Source organism: Bufo bufo, chromosome 1, assembly GCF_905171765.1.
Source record: "Bufo bufo chromosome 1, aBufBuf1.1, whole genome shotgun sequence".
NCBI classification, from domain to species: Eukaryota; Metazoa; Chordata; class Amphibia; order Anura; family Bufonidae; genus Bufo; species Bufo bufo.
Genome location: NC_053389.1, coordinates 791,857,144 through 791,876,893, shown reverse-complemented (window position 1 = coordinate 791,876,893; position 19,750 = coordinate 791,857,144). Strand labels below are relative to the sequence as shown.

Sequence of the window (19,750 nt, the reverse complement as noted above, 5' to 3'; positions counted from 1 at the left end):
CAGATGCACCAGAGTACTGGGAAGAAGTGGCTTTAACTTCCTCCCAGTGCTAGGCAACAGCATGGGACTTGAAACACCGCCGCACAGAAGTCCCGCCCCCACACCGATTAGCTGGGACACGCTGCCGTCCCCACACTGATCGGCTTGGAGCAGCGCTACCGCCGCCACCCGGAAGTGAAGATTGGACACGCCGCCACCGCTGATCTGGAACACAGGACCCGCTGCATGCCCATGAGGTATCGGCGTCATTTGCACGACTACAAGTACTCGTGCAAATGTCCGGAATCGGCCCCAATACCGATACTGGTATCGGTATCAGGACATCCCTACTTAGAATGGCTTGTTTTGTCTAAGGAGAAATCATTAGGAGAAATAAAATGGCCACAGTCCTATTAGTACACACAAAACCTGTCCTAATCACACAGGAGGACAAGTTACTTCACCACAGTGCTGCCTCATCCTCCTCTCTGCCCTGCTTGTCAGGAATCATGATCATCATGTCACAACCAGACAGCTGAGAAGCTCTGACAGAAACCGTTCAGAACCTCCTCCTTGAGTTTTCTTTGTTTTGGTTTCAGTTCCTCATCTCGTTAGCCTATCTCAGCTGTCATGCAGTTGGACTGATTGCTTCCCTTTAAATTCCTCCCCATAATGCAGTAGTGTGCGGCTTATACAACTTCCTGGAGTGTGTGTGCATGCTGTTCCTAGTTCCCAGTCGTCTGCAAGATAAGTGCTGTATATGTATTTGTGATTTTCTGTCTGCTGGATCCAGGTGACCCTGACTCCCTCCGTGTCTGTGTAGGGAGCCGGTGGTCGTGTCCCCTCACTATTGTAGGGTCTTCAGGTGTTAGATAGTCGAGGTACGTGGATATGCGACCATTCACCTTTGGGGTGTTCGCATAGGCTGAGCAGTCAGGGAGAGTCTGCCAGGTCCATGCAGGGCTCTCCCTTTTGTTCCTTAGTTGTGGATCCAGTGAGTCATTGATTATATTGCATTGTCTTGTTTCCTGTACACAATCCGTGACATTATAAGCCGCCAAAACCGTCTCAAGCATGGATCCGGTTTCACTTTTGGCTGAACGCTTACAGGGTCTTTTATTGGAGGTAGCTGATCTCCGTAAGACTTTTTCTCAGTTTCAAGTGACCGGTTCAGCTTGCGTTCATGGAATTTGTTCTGAGCCTAAGATCTCGCTCCCGGATACGTTCTCCGGGGGTAGTGAGAATTTTGTGCGTTTTAGAGAGGTTTGCAAACTCCATTTTCGCCTTCTTCCCCATTCCTCTGGTGATGAGGAACGGAGGGTGGGGATCATTATATCGCTGCTCAGGGGTAACGCTCAGTCCTGGGCCTTTTCGCTGCCGGAGGGGGCACGGCCCCTCCGTTCAGTGGATGAATTCTTTTTAGCCCTGGGTCAGATATATGATGATCCGGATCGTATTGCTCTGGCTGAGTCTAGACTACGTCTGTTATGCCAGGGTAAACAATCCGCAGAGATATACTGCTCAGAATTTCGGAGATGGGCAGCTGATACTGGTTGGAATGATGCTGCACTCCGAAGTCAATTTTGCCATGGTCTTTCAGAGGGATTGAAAGATGCATTTTCCTTTCATGAGAGGCCTATCTCCTTGGACTCTGCTATGTCGCAGGCCGTTCGTATTGACAGGCGTCTTAGAGAGAGAGGAGAGATCTCTCCTTCCTGTCATACTCAGTCCCGGGACAGTGCAGCGGTCTCATTCTGTGCGCAGAAGTCTCAGTCGCTGTCAGCCCCTTCTGAGCAGGAGCCTATGCAGCTGGGGTTGATTGCCTCTGACAATAGAAGATTCAGCTCGCATGGGAGGGTTTGTTTTTGTTGTGGAGGTATAAATCATTTGGCAAATGTTTGTCCCTCTAGGAGATACAGGCAGTTTTCTGGGAGTAATAAAGAAACAAAAAGGAAAAAATCTTTTAAAAATGTTCCGTCTGTTACTATTGGCAGGGTTGAGGCGGAAATTGAAGGTTTTCCCTTTGCTTGTAGTTCCCGTTTTGTCCTGTGAGATTTTTGTGGATAGTGGAGCAGCTGTCAATCTCATTGATAATCAATTTGCAATAACTCATGGTTTCCAGGTATGCACTTTGGGAAGGGATATTTCTGTTTTTGCTATTGATTCAGCTCCACTTTCTCAGAAATCATTAAAGGGCATAGTTCACAATATCCGTTTAATTGTGAGTGATGCTCATGTTGAGGATGTGTCATGTTTCGTCCTTAGCGGTTTGCCTACTCCTCTAGTGTTGGGGCTACCCTGGCTCACTAAACATAACCCCACCATTGATTGGCAAGCGAGGCAAATAAATGGTTGGAGTGACTTTTGCAGAGAGAATTGCCTCACGACATCTGTTTCAGAGGTTTCTACTAAGACTGTACCACCTTTCCTCTCTGAATTTTCGGATGTCTTCTCTGAGAGTGGAGTTCAGGATTTGCCCCCGCACAGGGAGTACGATTGCCCTATTAATCTCATCCCAGGTGCCAAGCTGCCTAAATCTCGTTTATACAATCTTTCCCAACCTGAGAGGGTCGCTATGCGTGCTTATATCTCTGAGAGTCTGAGAAAAGGACACATACGACCCTCGAAGTCACCTGTTGCCGCTGGTTTTTTCTTTGTTAAGAAAAAAGATGGTTCTTTAACCACTTCAGCCCCCAGTGCTTAAACACCCTGAAAGACCAGGCCACTTTTTACACTTCTGACCTACACTACTTTCACCGTTTATTGCTCAGTCATGCAACTTACCACCCAAATGAATTTTACCTCCTTTTCTTCTCACTAATAGAGCTTTCATTTGGTGGTATTTCATTGCTGCTGACATTTTTACTTTTTTTGTTATTAATCGAAATTTAACGATTTTTTTGCAAAAAAATGACATTTTTCAATTTCAGTTGTAAAATTTTGCAAAAAAAACGAGATCCATATAGAAATTTTGCTCTAAATTTATAGTTCTACATGTCTTTGATAAAAAAAAAATGTTTGGGTAAAAAAAAAATGGTTTGGGTAAAAGTTATAGCGTTTACAAACTATGGTACAAAAATGTGAATTTCCGCTTTTTGAAGCAGCTCTGACTTTCTGAGCACCTGTCATGTTTCCTGAGGTTCTACAATGGCCAGACAGTACAAACACCCCACAAATTACCCCATTTCGGAAAGTACACACCCTAAGGTATTCGCTGATGGGCATAGTGAGTTCATAGAACTTTTTATTTTTTGTCACAAGTTAGCGGAAAATGATGATTTTTTTTTTTTTTCTTACAAAGTCTCATATTCCACTAACTTGTGACAAAAAATAAAAACTTCTATGAACTCACTATGCCCATCACGAAATACCTTGGGGTCTCTTCTTTCCAAAATGGGGTCACTTGTGGGGTAGTTATACTGCCCTGGCATTCTAGGGGCCCAAATGTGTGGTAAGAAGTTTGAAATCAAATTCTGTAAAAAATGACCTGTGAAATCCGAAAGGTGCTCTTTGGAATATGGGCCCCTTTGCCCACCTAGGCTGCAAAAAAGTGTCACACATCTGGTATTGCCGTACTCAGGAGAAGGTGGGGAATGTGTTTTGGGGTGTCATTTTACATATACCCATGCTGGGTGAGATAAATATCTTGGTCAAATGCCAACTTTGTATAAAAAAATGGGAAAAGTTGTCTTTTGCCAAGATATTTCTCTCACCCAGCATGGGTATATGTAAAATGACACCCCAAAACACATTCCCCAACTTCTCCTGAGTACGGAGATACCAGATGTGTGACACTTTTTTGCAGCCTAGGTGGGCAAAGGGGCCCATATTCCAAAGAGCACCTTTCGGATTTCACAGGTCATTTTTTACAGAATTTGATTTCAAACTCCTTACCACACATTTGGGCCCCTAGAATGCCAGGGCAGTATAACTACCCCACAAGTGACCCCATTTTGGAAAGAAGAGACCCCAAGGTATTCGCTGATGGGCATAGTGAGTTCATGGAAGTTTTTATTTTTTGTCACAAGTTAGTGGAATATGAGACTTTGTATGAAAAAAAAAAAAAAAAAAAAAATCATCATTTTCCACTAACTTGTGACAAAAAATAAAAAATTCTAGGAACTCGCCATGCCCCTCACGGAATACCTTGGGGTGTCTTCTTTCCAAAATAGGGTCACTTGTGGGGTAGTTATACTGCCCTGGCATTTTCCAGGGGCCCTAATGTGTGGTAAGTAGGTAAATGACCTGTGAAATCCTAAAGGTGCTCTTTGAAATATGGGCCCCTTTGCCCACCTAGGCTGCAAAAAAGTGTCACACATGTGGTATCTCCATACTCGGGAGAAGTTGGGGAATGTGTTTTGGGGTGTCATTTTACATATACCCTTGCTGGGTGAGAGAAATATCTTGGCAAAAGACAACTTTTCCCATTTTTTTATACAAAGTTGGCATTTGACCAAGATATTTCTCTCACCCAGCATGGGTATATGTAAAATGACACCCCAAAACACATTCCCCAACTTCTCCTGAGTACGGCGATACCAGATGTGTGACACTTTTTTGCAGCCTAGATGCGCAAAGGTGCCCAAATTCCTTTTAGGAGGGCATTTTTAGACATTTGGATACCAGACTTCTTCTCACGCTTTGGGGCCCCTAGAATGCCAGGGCAGTATAAATACCCCACATGTGACCCCATTTTGGAAATAAGACACCCCAAAGTATTCAATGAGGGGCATGGCGAGTTCATAGAAATTTTTTTTTTTTGGCACAAGTTAGCGGAAATTGATATTTTTAATTTTTTTCTCACAAAGTCTCCCGTTCCGCTAACTTGGGACAAAAATTTCAATCTTTCATGGACTCAATATGCCCCTCACGGAATACCTGGGGGTGTCTTCTTTCCGAAATGGGGTCACATGTGGGGTATTTATACTGCCCTGGCATTCTAGGGGCCCTAAAGCGTGAGAAGAAGTCTGGAATATAAATGTCTAAAAAATTTTACGCATTTTGATTCCGTGAGGGGTATGATGAGTTCATGTGAGATTTTATTTTTTGACACAAGTTAGTGGAATATGAGACTTTGTAAGAAAAAAACTTGGGCCAAAAAAATGTCTGAATGGAGCCTTACAGAGGGGTGATCAATGACAGGGGGGTTATCAATGACAGGGGGGTTATCAATGACAGGGGGGTGATCAATGACAGGGGGGGTGATCAATGACAGGGGGGGTGATCAATGACAGGGGGGGTGATCAATGACAGGGGGGTGATCAGGGAGTCTATATGGGGTGATCACCACAGTCATTGATCATGCCCCTGTAAGGCTTCATTCAGACGTCCGGATGCGTTTTGCGGATCGGATCCATCTATCAGTGCATCCGTAAAAATCATGCGGACATCTGAATGGAGCTTTACAGGGGGGTGATCAGGGAGTCTATATGGGGTGATCACCACAGTCATTGATCATGCCCCTGTAAGGCTTCATTCAGACGTCCGGATGCGTTTTGCGGATCCGATCCATCTATCAGTGCATCCGTAAAAATCATGCGGACATCTGAATGGAGCTTTACAGGGGGGTAATCAATGACAGGGGGGTGATCACCACAGTCATTGATCATGCCCCTGTAAGGCTTCATTCAGACGTCCGGATGCGTTTTGCGGATCGGATCCATCTATCAGTGCATCCGTAAAAATCATGCGGACATCTGAATGGAGCTTTACAGGGGGGTGATCAGGGAGTCTATATGGGGTGATCACCACAGTCATTGATCATGCCCCTGTAAGGCTTCATTCAGACGTCCGGATGCGTTTTGCGGATCGGATCCATCTATCAGTGCATCCGTAAAAATCATGCGGACATCTGAATGGAGCTTTACAGGGGGGTAATCAATGACAGGGGGGTGATCACCACAGACATTGATCATGCCCCTGTAAGGCTTCATTCAGACGTCCGGATGCGTTTTGCGGATCGGATCCATCTATCAGTGCATCCGTAAAAATCATGCGGACATCTGAATGGAGCTTTACAGGGGGGTAATCAATGACAGGGGGGTGATCAGGGAGTCTATATGGGGTGATCACCACAGTCATTGATCATGCCCCTGTAAGGCTTCATTCAGACGTCCGGATGCGTTTTGCGGATCCGATCCATCTATCAGTGCATCCGTAAAAATCATGCGGACATCTGAATGGAGCTTTACAGGGGGGTAATCAATGACAGGGGGGTGATCACCACAGTCATTGATCATGCCCCTGTAAGGCTTCATTCAGACGTCCGGATGCGTTTTGCGGATCGGATCCATCTATCAGTGCATCCGTAAAAATCATGCGGACATCTGAATGGAGCTTTACAGGGGGGTGATCAGGGAGTCTATATGGGGTGATCACCACAGTCATTGATCATGCCCCTGTAAGGCTTCATTCAGACGTCCGGATGCGTTTTGCGGATCGGATTCATCTATCAGTGCATCCGTAAAAATCATGCGGACATCTGAATGGAGCTTTACAGGGGGGTAATCAATGACAGGGGGGTGATCACCACAGACATTGATCATGCCCCTGTAAGGCTTCATTCAGACGTCCGGATGCGTTTTGCAGATCGGATCCATCTATCAGTGCATCCGTAAAAATCATGCGGATATCTGAATGGAGCTTTACAGGGGGGTGATCAGGGAGTCTATATGGGGTGATCACCACAGTCATTGATCATGCCCCTGTAAGGCTTCATTCAGACGTCCAGATGCGTTTTGCGGATCGGATCCATCTATCAGTGCATCCGTAAAAATCATGCGGACATCTGAATGGAGCTTTACAGGGGGGTGATCAGGGAGTCTATATGGGGTGATCACCACAGTCATTGATCATGCCCCTGTAAGGCTTCATTCAGACGTCCAGATGCGTTTTGCGGATCGGATCCATCTATCAGTGCATCCGTAAAATTCATGCGGACATCTGAATGGAGCTTTACAGGGGGGTAATCAATGACAGGGGGGTGATCAGGGAGTCTATATGGGGTGATCACCACAGTCATTGATCATGCCCCTGTAAGGCTTCATTCAGACGTCCGGATGCGTTTTGCGGATCCGATCCATCTATCAGTGCATCCGTAAAAATCATGCGGACATCTGAATGGAGCTTTACAGGGGGGTAATCAATGACAGGGGGGTAATCAATGACAGGGGGGTGATCAGGGAGTCTATATGGGGTGATCACCACAGTCATTGATCACGCCCCTGTAAGGCTTCATTCAGACGTCCGGATGCGTTTTGCGGATCCGATCCATCTATCAGTGCATCCGTAAAAATCATGCGGACGTCTGAATGGAGCTTTACAGGGGGTTGATCAATGACAGGGGGGTAATCAATGACAGGGGGGTGATCAGGGAGTCTATATGGGGTGATCAGGGGCTAATAAGGGGTTAATAAGTGACGGGGGGGGGGGTGTAGTGTAGTGTAGTGGTGCTTGGTGCTACTTTACTGAGCTACCTGTGTCCTCTGGTGGTCGATCCAAACAAAGGGGACCACCAGAGGACCAGGTAGCAGGTATATTAGACGCTGTTATCAAAACAGCGTCTAATATACCTGTTAGGGGTTAAAAAAACACATCTCCAGCCTGCCATCGAACGATCGCCGCTGGCAGGCTGGAGATCAACTCTCTTACCTTCCGTTCCTGTGAGCGCGCGCGCCTGTGTGCGCGCGTTCACAGGAAATCTCGGCCATCGCGAGATGACGCATATATGCGTGACTCTGCGCAGGGCTGCCACCTCCGGAACGCGATCCTGCGTTAGGCGGTCCGGAGGTGGTTAAGACCTTGTCTGGATTTCAGGGAGCTGAACAGTATCACTATTCGTGACCCTTATCCGCTTCCTCTGATCCCGGACCTGTTTAACCAGGTTGTTGGGGCTAAAGTCTTTTCCAAATTAGATCTAAGAGGGGCATACAACCTGGTCAGGGTCAGAGAAGGAGACGAATGGAAGACGGCCTTTAATACCCCTGAGGGCCATTTTGAGAATTTGGTTATGCCTTTTGGTTTGATGAATGCCCCAGCCGTTTTTCAGCATTTCGTGAACAGCATTTTCTATCATTTAATGGGAAAATTTGTATTAGTGTATTTGGATGACATTTTGATTTTTTCTCCTGATTTCAAAACTCATAAGGAACACCTACGTCAGGTCTTGCTCATCCTGCGGGAGAATAAATTATACGCGAAACTGGAAAAATGTGTGTTTGCGGTTCCAGAAATTCAATTTCTGGGGTTTCTTCTCTCCGCTTCTAGTTTTCGCATGGACCCCGAGAAGGTCCGCGCTGTGCTTGAGTGGGAGCTTCCTGAGAATCAGAAGGCGCTGATGCGTTTTTTGGGCTTTGCCAATTATTACAGGAAGTTTATTTTGAATTATTCCTCTGTTGTTAAACCACTCACTGATATGACCAGAAAGGGGGTAGATTTTTCTTCCTGGTCGGTAGAGGCGCGTAAGGCCTTTTCTAATATCAAGGAGAGTTTTGCTTCCGCTCCCATCCTGGTACAACCTGATATTTCTTTACCCTTCATAGTTGAGGTTGATGCTTCTGAGGTAGGGGTGGGTGCGGTCTTGTCTCAGGGTTCCTCTCCTGCCAAATGGCAACCGTGTGCCTTTTTCTCGAAGAAACTCTCCTCCGCAGAGAGAAATTATGATGTGGGAGATAGGGAATTGTTGGCCATCAAGTTGGCTTTTGAGGAATGGCGCCATTGGCTAGAGGGAGCCAGACACCCTATTACCGTGTTTACTGACCATAAAAATCTGGCCTACTTGGAGTCAGCCAAGCGTCTGAACCCGAGACAGGCCAGATGGTCTTTGTTCTTTTCAAGGTTTAATTTTGTCACGTTCCGCCCTGGGGTTAAGAATGTGAAGGCAGATGCCCTGTCACGTTGTTTTCCGGGAGGTGGGAATTTTGAAGACCCGGGTCCCATTTTGGCTGAAGGTGTGGTGGTCTCTGCTCTTTTTCCTGAATTGGAGGCAGAGGTGCAGGCAGCCCAGTCAGAGGCTCCTGATCTTTGTCCTCCTGGGAGGTTGTTTGTGCCTCTCTCTTTGAGACACAAGATTTTTAAGGAACACCACGATACGGTCCTTGCTGGGCACCCGGGGGCAAGAGCCACACTGGATTTTATCGCTCAGAGATTCTGGTGGCCTGCGCTTCGTAAGTCGGTTGAGGGTTTTGTGGCAGCCTGCGAGACTTGCGCTCGTGCCAAAGTCCCTCATTCACGGCCATCAGGTCCTCTCCTTCCCTTACCCATTCCTTCCCGTCCTTGGACACATCTGTCCATGGACTTCATAACGGACCTGCCTCGTTCCTCGGGGAAGACTGTGATTCTGGTGGTGGTGGACCGTTTTAGCAAAATGGTGCATTTCATCCCTTTTCCTGGTTTGCCCAATGCTAAGACGCTGGCGCAGGCATTTATTGACCACATTGTCAAATTGCATGGTATTCCTTCAGACATAGTCTCTGATAGGGGCACGCAGTTTGTTTCCAGATTCTGGAAGGCTTTCTGTTCTCGCTTGGGGGTTCGGTTGTCATTCTCTTCTGCTTTCCACCCGCAGTCGAATGGCCAGACAGAGCGCGTCAATCAGAATCTGGAGACATATCTGCGCTGTTTTGTGGCGGAGAATCAGGATTGGTGTTCTTTTTTGTCCCTTGCTGAGTTTGCTTTAAATAACCGTCGTCAGGACTCCTCTGATAAGTCACCATTTTTTGGTGCATATGGGTTTCATCCGCAGTTTGGGACTTTCTCGGGAGAGGGGTCTTCTGGTTTACCTGATGAGGACAGATTCTCCTCGTCTTTGTCATCTATTTGGCAAAAGATTCAGGATAATCTAAAGAGCATGAGTGAGAGATATAAGCGTGTGGCAGATAAGAGACGTGTGCCTGGTCCGGACCTGAATGTTGGTGATCTGGTGTGGTTGTCTACCAAGAATATCAAACAAATTGAAGGTTCCCTCCTGGAAGTTGGGTCCTAGGTTTATTGGGCCTTACAAGATCCTGTCTGTCATCAATCCTGTTGCCTACCGTCTTGATCTTCCTCAGACTTGGAAGATTCATAATGTTTTTCATAAGTCCTTATTGAACCTTATGTTCAACCCATTGTACCCTCGCCTTTGCCTCCTCCTCCGATTATGGTTGATGGGAATCTTGAATTTCAGGTCTCTAGGATTGTGGATTCTCGTCTTGTCCGCGGTTCTCTCCAGTACCTCGTTCATTGGGAAGGTTATGGTCCTGAGGAGAGGATGTGGGTCCCAGTGACGGACATTAAGGCTACTCGTCTCATCAGGGCTTTCCATAGGTCCTATCCTGAGAAGGTGGGCTCTGAGTGTCCGGAGTCCACTCGTAGAGGGAGGGGTACTGTCACAACCAGACAGCTGAGAAGCTCTGACAGAAACTGTTCAGAACCTCCTCCTTGAGTTTTCTTTGTTTTGGTTTCAGTTCCTCATCTCGTTAGCCTATCTCAGCTGTCATGCAGTTGGACTGATTGCTTCCCTTTAAATTCCTCCCCATAATGCAGTAGTGTGCGGCTTAAACAACTTCCTGGAGTGTGTGTGCATGCTGTTCCTAGTTCCCAGTCGTCTGCAAGATAAGTGCTGTATATGTATTTGTGATTTTCTGTCTGCTGGATCCAGGTGACCCTGACTCCCTCCGTGTCTGTGTAGGGAGCCGGTGGTCGTGTCCCCTCACTATTGTAGGGTCTTCAGGTGTTAGATAGTCGAGGTATGTGGATATGCGACCATTCACCTTTGGGGTGTTCGCATAGGCTGAGCAGTCAGGGAGAGTCTGCCAGGTCCATGCAGGGCTCTCCCTTTTGTTCCTTAGTTGTGGATCCAGTGAGTCATTGATTATATTGCATTGTCTTGTTTCCTGTACACCATCCGTGACACATCATCTGTATTCAGGATCATAATCCCTGACAAGTAGGAGAGGAGGATAAGGATGAGGCAGCTCTTTACCTCAGTGTTGTAAAGTAACTTGTCCTCGTGTGATCAGGACAGGTTTTGTGTGAACTAATGAGACAGCGGCCATTTTGTTTCCCCTGATAATTGCTCCCCAGACAAAACGAGCCATTATAAATAATGAAAAGTATTTGAGAATATATTTATAATAAAGTAATATTTAAGCATTTTAATTTTCTTAATTCCCGGTGAACCCCTTTAAATAAATGTTTATAACTTTTAGTAATATAGTGATTATTAGATGACCAGCGCAAAGTAAAAAGTAACATTCACACAGCTAGACAAACAGTTAATCCTTTGTGACAGAACGGCTCAATATATTTAATAAGGACCAGTCGAAATTATAATAATTTTTTTTAAATAAAATTATAAAATATGTTTTTATTGAGTTTTCACAAACAAGATATTCACAAACCAGGTATTGAAAATACAATAAAATATTGAACATGGGAAGTAGAATCGTAAGAGCTACCTACGGCTGAAAGGTTAGGATCGCTCCCCTTCTGGGGTGAAGGCAGCAAAAACACTGCCTCCATAAAATCAACTTGTGTTATCACTTGCAGCATAACTAGTAGGAAGCGTAACAAGTCAAACTCCCACGAGAGTAAATTGCAGAGTTGGCAAGGGGGGAGGGGGAGTTGAGGGGAGGGGATTTTTTATTTTTAGCCCAAAATGAGTATAATGCAATAATACAAAAATTTACCCCAAAGGGGGTACATTGCCTTTAACCCCATAGGGACCCATGACGTACTGGTACGGCATGGATCCCGAGTCCTTAAGGACCCATGACATACCGGTACGTCATCTATAGTTCCGATCACCGCCGCCCAGCGAGCGGTGATCGGAACACGGTGCCTTCTCAAATCATTGAGCAAGCACCACGGCTAAATGCGCGGGGGGGTCCCGTGACCCCCCCCGTGTCGGCGATCGCCGCAAACCGCAGGTCTATTCAGACCTGCGGTTTGCGGCTTTTTATTGTGTGGGCGGCGTGCCATCGGGTCCCCATGGGGCTGTGGGGGGGACCCGATGGCATGGAAGGCAGCGCGATGCCTTCCTGAGGCATCTGCGCTGCCTTCCGGTGAAGAGCCTGTGAGATCCAGCCCCCTGGATCTCACAGGCCCCAGAAGCTGTATGAGTAATACACACAGTATTACTCATACAGCCAATGCATTCCAATACAGAAGTATTGGAATGCATTGTAAAGGATTAGACCCCCAAAAGTTCAAGTCCCAAAGTGGGACAAAAAATAAAGTGAAAAAAAAAGTAGAAAAAAATAAAGTTTTCCCCAAAAGAAATTAAAAGTTTCAAGTAAAAATAAACAAAAATGTCATTTTCCCCAAATAAAGTAAAAAAAAATTGGTAAAAACTAGGGGGGGGGGGGGGGGAAAGTATACATATTAGGTATCGCCGCGTCCGTATCGACCGGCTCTATAAACACATCACATGACCTAACCCCTCAGATGAACACCGTAAAAAATAAAAAATAAAAACTGTGCTAAATAAACAATTTTTTTTGTCACCTTACATCACAAAAAGTACAACAGCAAGCGATAAAAAAGGCGTTTGACCACCAAATAGTACCAATCTAACCGTCACCTCATCCCGCAAAAAATGAGCCCCTACCTGAGACAATCGCTCAAAAAATATAAAAACTATGGCTCAGAATATGGAGACACTAAAACATCATTTATTTAGTTTTAAAAAAGCTGTTATTGTGTAAAACTTACATAAATAAATAAAAAGTATACATCTTTGGTATCGCCACGTTCGTATCGACCGGCTCTATAAAAATATCACATGACCTAACCCCTGAGATGAACACCGTAAAAAATTAAAAATAAAACTGTGCTACATAAACAATTTTTTGTCACCTTACATCACAAAAGGTGTAATAGCAAGCGATCAAAAAGTCATATGCACCCCAAAATAGTGCCAATCAAACATTCATCTCATCCCGCAAAAAATGAGACCCTACCTAAGATAATCTCCCAAAAACTGAAAAAACTATGGCTCTCAGAATATGGAGACACGAAAATATGATTATTTTTTTCAAAAATGATATTATTGTGTAAAACTTACATAAATAAATAAAAAGTATACATATTAGGTATCGCTGCGTCCGTATCGGCCGTCTCTATAAAAATATCACATGACCTAACCCCTTTAGATGAACACCGTAAAAAATTTTTAATAAAAACTGTGCTAAATAAACCATTTTTTGTCACCTTACATCACAAAAAGTGTAATAGCAAGCGATCAAAAAGTCACACGCACCCCAAAATAGTGCCAATAAAACCGTCATCTCATCCCGCAAAAATTCATACCCTACCCAAGGTGCCCAAAAACTGAAAAAATTATGGCTCTCAGACTATGGAAACACTAAAACATGATTTTTTTTGCTTAAAAAAAGAAATCATTGTGTAAAACTTACATAAATAAAAAAAAGTATACAGGTATCGCCGCATCCATGACAACCTGGTCTATAAAAATATCACATGATATAACCTGTCAGATGAATGTTGTAAATAACAAAAAATAAAAACGGTGCCAAAACAGCTATTTCTTGTTATCTTGCCTCACAAAAAGTGTAATATAGAGCAACCAAAAATCATATGTACCCTAAACTAGTACCAACAATACTGCCACCCTATCCCGTAGTTTCTAAAATGGGGCCATTTTTTTGGAGTTTATACTCTAGGGGTGCGTCAGGGGGTCTTCAAATGGGACATGGTGTCAAAAAAAACAGTCCAGCAAAATCTGCCTTCAAAAACCGTATGGCATTCCTTTCCTTCTGCGCCCTGCCGTGTGCCCGTACAGCTGTTTACGACCATATATAGGGTGTTTCTGTAAACTACAGAATCATGGCCATAAATATTGAGCTTTGTTTGGCTGTTAACCCTTGCTTTGTTACTGGGAAAAATGGATTAAAATGGAAAATTTGCCCAAAAATTTAAATTCTGAAATTTCATCCCCATTTGCCAATAACTCTTGTGGAACACCTAAAGGGTTAACAACGTTTGTAAAATCTGTTTTGAATACCTTGAGGGGTGTAGTTTCTTAGATGGGGTCACTTTTATGGAATTTCTACTCTAGGGTTGCATCAGGGGGGCTTCAAATGGGACATGGTGTAAAAAAAAAATGTTCAGTAAAATCTGCCTTCCAAAAACCGTATGGCATTCCTTTCCTTCTGCGCCCTGTTGTGTGCCCGTACAGCAGTTTACGACCACATATGGGGTGTTTCTGTAAACTACAGAATCAGGGCCATAAATATTGAGTTTTGTTTGGCTGTTAACCCTTGCTTTGTAAAAGTAAAAAAAAATTAAAATGGAAAATCTGCCAAAAAAGTGAAATCTTTTAATTGTATTTCTATTTTCCATTAATTCTTGTGGAACACCTAAAGAGTTAACAAACTTTGTAAAATCAGTTTTGAATACCTTGAGGGGTGTAGTTTCTTAGAAGGGGTCACTTTTATTGAGTTTCTACTCTAGAGGTGCATTAGGGGGCTTCAAATGGGACATGGTGTCAAAAAAAACAGTCCAGCAAAATCTGCCTTCCTTTCCTTCTGTGCCGTGCCGTGTGCCCGTACAGTAGTTTACGACCACATATGGGGTGTTTCTGTAAACTGCAGAATCAGAGCCATAAATATTGAGTTTGGTTTGGCTGTTGACCCTTGCTTTGTAACTGGAAAAAAATTATTAAAATGGAAAATCTGCCAAAAAAGTGAAATTTTGAAATTGTATCTCTATTTTCCATTAATTCTTGTGGAACACCTAAAGGGTTAATGAAGTTTGTAAAATCAGTTTTAAATACCTTGAGGGGTGTAGTTTCTTAGATGGGGTCACTTTTATGGAGTTTCTACTCTAGGGGTGCATCAGGGGGGCTTCAAATGGGACATGGTGTCAAAAAAAACTGTCCAGCAAAATCTGCCTTCCCTTCCTTCTGTGCCCTGCCGTGTGCCCGTACAGTAGTTTACGACCACATATGGGGTGTTTCTGTAAACTACAGAATCAGGGCCATAAATATTGAGTTTGGTTTGGCTGTTAACCCTTGCTTTGTAACTGGAAAAAAATTATTAAAATGGAAAATCTGCCAAAAAAGTGACATTTTGAAATTGTATCTCTATTTTCCATTAATTCTTGGGGAACACCTAAAGGGTTAACAAAGTTTGTAAAATCTGTTTTGAATACCTTGAGGGGTGTAGTTTATAGAATGGGTCATTTTGGGTGGTTTATATTATGTAAGCCTCGCAAAGTGACTTCAGACCTGAACTGGTCCCTAAAAATTGGGTTTTCGAAAATTTCTGAAAAATTTCAAGATTTGCTTCTAAACTTCTAAGCCTTGTAACATTCCCAAAAAATAAAATATCATTCCCAAAATGATCCAAACATGAAGTAGACATATGGGGAATGTAAAGTAATAACTATTTTTGAAGGTATTACTATGTATTATAGAAGTAGAGAAATTGAAACTTTTTTTGGTAAATTTGGTATTTTTTTATAAATAAAAATGAAATTTTTTTACTTCATTTTACCAGTGCCATGAAGTACAATATGTGACGAATAAACAGTCTCAGAATGGCCTGGATAAGTCAAAGCGTTTTAAAGTTATCAGCACTTAAAGTGACACTGGTCAGATTTGCAAAAAATGGCCTGGTCCTTAAGGTGAAATAGGGCCGAGTCCTTAAGGGGTTAAAGGGGTTGTCCGGGTTCAGAGCTGAACCCAGAAATACCTCCACTTTCACCCCGGCAGCCCTTCTGACTTGATGCTCTCCTTTGCCCTGCGCTAAATCACGCAGGGCAAAGGCATTTTTTGGAGATCCGGTGATGTACTGGGGCTCTCCATAGGGCTGCCAGGAAGCCCGGTGATGTCACCGGCACTGATGGGCGGAATTTAGCGCTGCCCTAGCCAGTAAAATGGCTAGGGCATCGCTAAAGCCCGCCCATCAGAGCCGGTGAGGTCACCAAACACACTGCTGGGCGGAGATTTTCGCCCGGCAGTGTGTTATTAAGAAACAAAAGAACCCTTGCCCTGCGCGATTTAGCTCAGGGCAAGGAAGCGTATCGGAGCATGAGATGCTCTGATGCTAGCCTCAGGGGGGCTGCCGGGGTGAAAATATGGGTATGTCCGGGTTCAGCTCTGAACCCGGACAACCTCTTTAAGGGAGTGGGACTAATTGAATCTTTTAGGTCAACATCCCTATAACTTCCAAAAAAGGGTATTGCAGTCTCGGCAAATAAAGTTTATTTATCTTATTTTAGATGTAATTTTTTAACATACACTGGAGAACATTTGTTACTACTGGTACACCAACACTCTGACTGAATATATGAATAATAATTACAGGAAATTAATTTAAAAAGTGGATGCATTCTCCATGGGTCTTACCATGCATTTTGCAGTGAATTCTGGAAACGCTGCTATAAATTATTGTGTAGTTATAGTCACTATGGGAAAACTGCGATAAGTATTAATAGTGCATGTGGCGCCATCTGCAGTTTTATGCACTCAATGACTATTGGATTCATTACAATCCTCATCATGTCATGCTTGGTAATGGGTAGGTATGACATTCCATAGTCACACCATTCAGCCATGTCAGGTGCAATATAAGAAACCATTTTTGCATCATTTTTTCACTGGCGAAGTAAGAAAAATACTTCCAAAAACAATTTCTTTACAATAAAAAAATAAACGTATAAAAAAGAAATTATATATATATATATATATTTTTTTTATTTGCAGAAAAGACCAGCACTCGCTGTAGATAAATCTTAAGATTTATCTACAGCGAGTGCCGGTCTTTTCTGTAAATTCTACATTGGGACGCCATCCCATAGACTCGTGCACCGCGACTTCAAACAGCAGTGCCGACCTGTGATTATGTTATATATATATATATATATATATATATATATAGTCCAGAAAATGAACGGCACTCCTTTAATCACCCGTGCGGTGCTGGGGGTAAGAAGCCTATTCCCTTAGGAGCGTGCACCCATTTTTTCTAACATTTGCCGGTGCCGCCATTTTTCTCTGTTATATATATATATGTATACACACACAGAGAGCAGTCCCATTATTATGACCTCTTACTACTTTTAACATCGGCAGCGTGTAGTTCATGAAGTCATGTGTGGTGAGCTGGCTTTGTGGGTACATAAGGTGTGTGATAGGCTGTCTGCACACATTACTGTCAAGGGTAAAAGGGGCGAGCTGCAAAAAGCGATGATTATTGGCATTCGGGCCAAGGGTGGCATTATTTCTGAAGCTGCACAGTTTATGAACTATTCTCAAGTTGATGAGGTCAGGGCTGCACCGCCAATTAGGCGAGGTGAGGCGACCGGCCCTGGACATAAGTGGGGTCGGCAGGGCCAAGAGAAATGAGTGCTTCTATTGTGCCTATCATAGTCTGGGACAGGCGGCGCAATTCCGGGCACGATACAGTGCAAGAGACACAGGCTGGGAGAGGCCTGCACCACATCAGCTTTATTAAATGGATAGATGTTGGTGTGTCAGGTGAGCAACATCAGAGAACAAACACCCTACAATCATTGCTAGAGGAAGACAAGCTGGTGGTGGCAGCGTTATGGTCTAGGCCTTGGGGAATGTTTTAGTGACATTCTCTGGGCCATTCATCCATGTGGAAGGCACTCTCTATCTTGGGTATGAATCCATCCTTGCAGATCATGTACACCCTTACATGCTGATTGTCTTCCCTGGGATCTTCCAGCAAGACAATGTGACATGTCACAGAGCTAGAAATGTCTGACACTGGTTGGAAGAGCGTGACCGAGACTTCTAAATACTCCCCTGGCCCCCTAATTCCCAGACTTAAACCCAACTGAGCATCTGTGGGACCACTCTGATCTTCGTGTTCGCTCTCTGGATCCTCCCCCTTCATCAGCTATGGGATGCACTTCAGTCAGGATGGCTCCAGATACCTGTGACAACCTACCAGGACCTTATGGAGTCACCCCCAGCCAGTCTGCACACAGCGATACACACACACATTGACAAAAAAAATACTGAATCAAGGAGTTGTTGGAATGGAATGAAACTTTCTATGTGTGATTGTAACAACCCCTAAGCAAAGTGTCCCCATAAATAATGTCAGCTGGGTACCCCCATGAACAGGTGTTCCTCATAAACAATACTGCCAATAGTGTCTTGTCCATAAAGCCATGATATTCAATAAAACTCTTGCTGTCTGTAGCACCACTAGGGGGTGCTAGCGCACCCTGACAAATAATGTGACGTCCCCATCTAGAGACTACTGTTGTGGGAAACCACAAGTGTTGCCATTTTTAGGGTATGGTCTGACGGTGACGGCTGGATGCCACCATAACATCTGCAACCTTCAAGTTTTTAGTGACGTCGCTATGATGCATATCATTTTAAAGTTTCTGATTTTAGCAAATAAATGTTATTATTATCAACTTCAAAAGTTCTACCATTATATCGCTTCTCGGCCTTTTGGCTAAGATCAAGTGTAGTATCTGTTCTTAGTTTAATATCTGATACGTCCCCTATCTGGGGACCATATATTAAATGGATTTTTCGAACAGGAAGATGGAAAAAGAGCTTGCTCTGTCCACTCCACGCATTGACCTGGTATTGCAGTACCTCCAGGACCGGTGCACAAAAAAAAAAAAAAAAAGTTCTACCATTATGCAAAATACTTACTGTATCATTTGAAGATAGGGACCTTTATGGTTGATTTTCACTGGAGAAAATCCTAGAGTTGTGAAGAAATTAAGAACCGCACTTCTGTCTTCTGGTGCCCACAAGGGCTGGATTAGCCACGTTATATGTAGTAGAGATTGAGGCACTCAGATCATTCAGCTTTGCATTTCAGAAAAGATTTTTATTGATACATTTGGTTTCATAATCCAGTTGCCCAATTATTACATCAAACTTAAATAAAAGAAAATGATCGAACTTTTCGGTCTCTATGGACCTTCCTCAGCGGTCAAACAGTTGGCAGGGCGCTGGATGTGCAAGAAAATTCTGTCCTGGTGAAGTGACACAGTTACATTCGGGTGAGTGTGATCCGGCTGATGGATGAGGCACAGCTCAGCAGGGATCATGTCAAAATCCCATTCACCATAGTAGAATCACCATCCTTGTGAATAGGACAAGGGATCGAAAGATCCCTAAAGGTGGCCAATAGTTACTAAGTAAAAAAAAAAAGTTCAAAGAAAAATACCCCCCCCCCCCAAAAGAAAATATTAAAAGCTTAAATACCCCCCTTTCTCAATTTTGCATATAAAATATATAAACAATAAAAAGAATAAATATTTGGTATTGCCACATCCGAAAATGTCTGAACTATTAATATTTAAAATAACATTTCCTGTGCGGTGAACGCCGTAACGAAAAAAAAAATTACACGATTCGCCATCTTTTAGTCACCTTGTTCCCCCAAAAAATTGAATAACAGTGATCATACAGTTGTACATACCACAAAAATGTTACCAATAAAAAATAAAGTTCGTTACGCTAAAAACAAGCCCTCATACATTTCTGGTGCACCTGATGTAACACATGAGCCCCAATGGGTTTTGTTTTCGACCCTGGCATGACAGCTGTACGCCATTCTTGGATATTTCCACGCAATGACAAAAACTTACCAAGGAACACGTCTTCTGGTGTCATTCTTCAAAATGTGCCACACCACTGCTGTCATAAAGCAACCTTAAACGTGTATTTATCACTCCTGATAAGTAAACCAGTTCAGTTAACTTTAATAAGGTAAAACAGAAATTAAATCAGTGCAGGTATATTTTTCTATATTGCAGATGGATT

The 19,750-nt window shown here is 43.7% G+C and overlaps 1 non-coding gene across 1 annotated transcript; it reads left to right on the top strand.

Moving 5' to 3' along the window:
- Positions 1-18,402: 18,402 nt before the first annotated feature.
- LOC120987547 lies at positions 18,403-18,590 on the top strand. The gene has a single exon (XR_005776134.1). It is a non-coding gene; the product is annotated as a U2 spliceosomal RNA (small nuclear RNA).
- Positions 18,591-19,750: the final 1,160 nt, after the last annotated feature.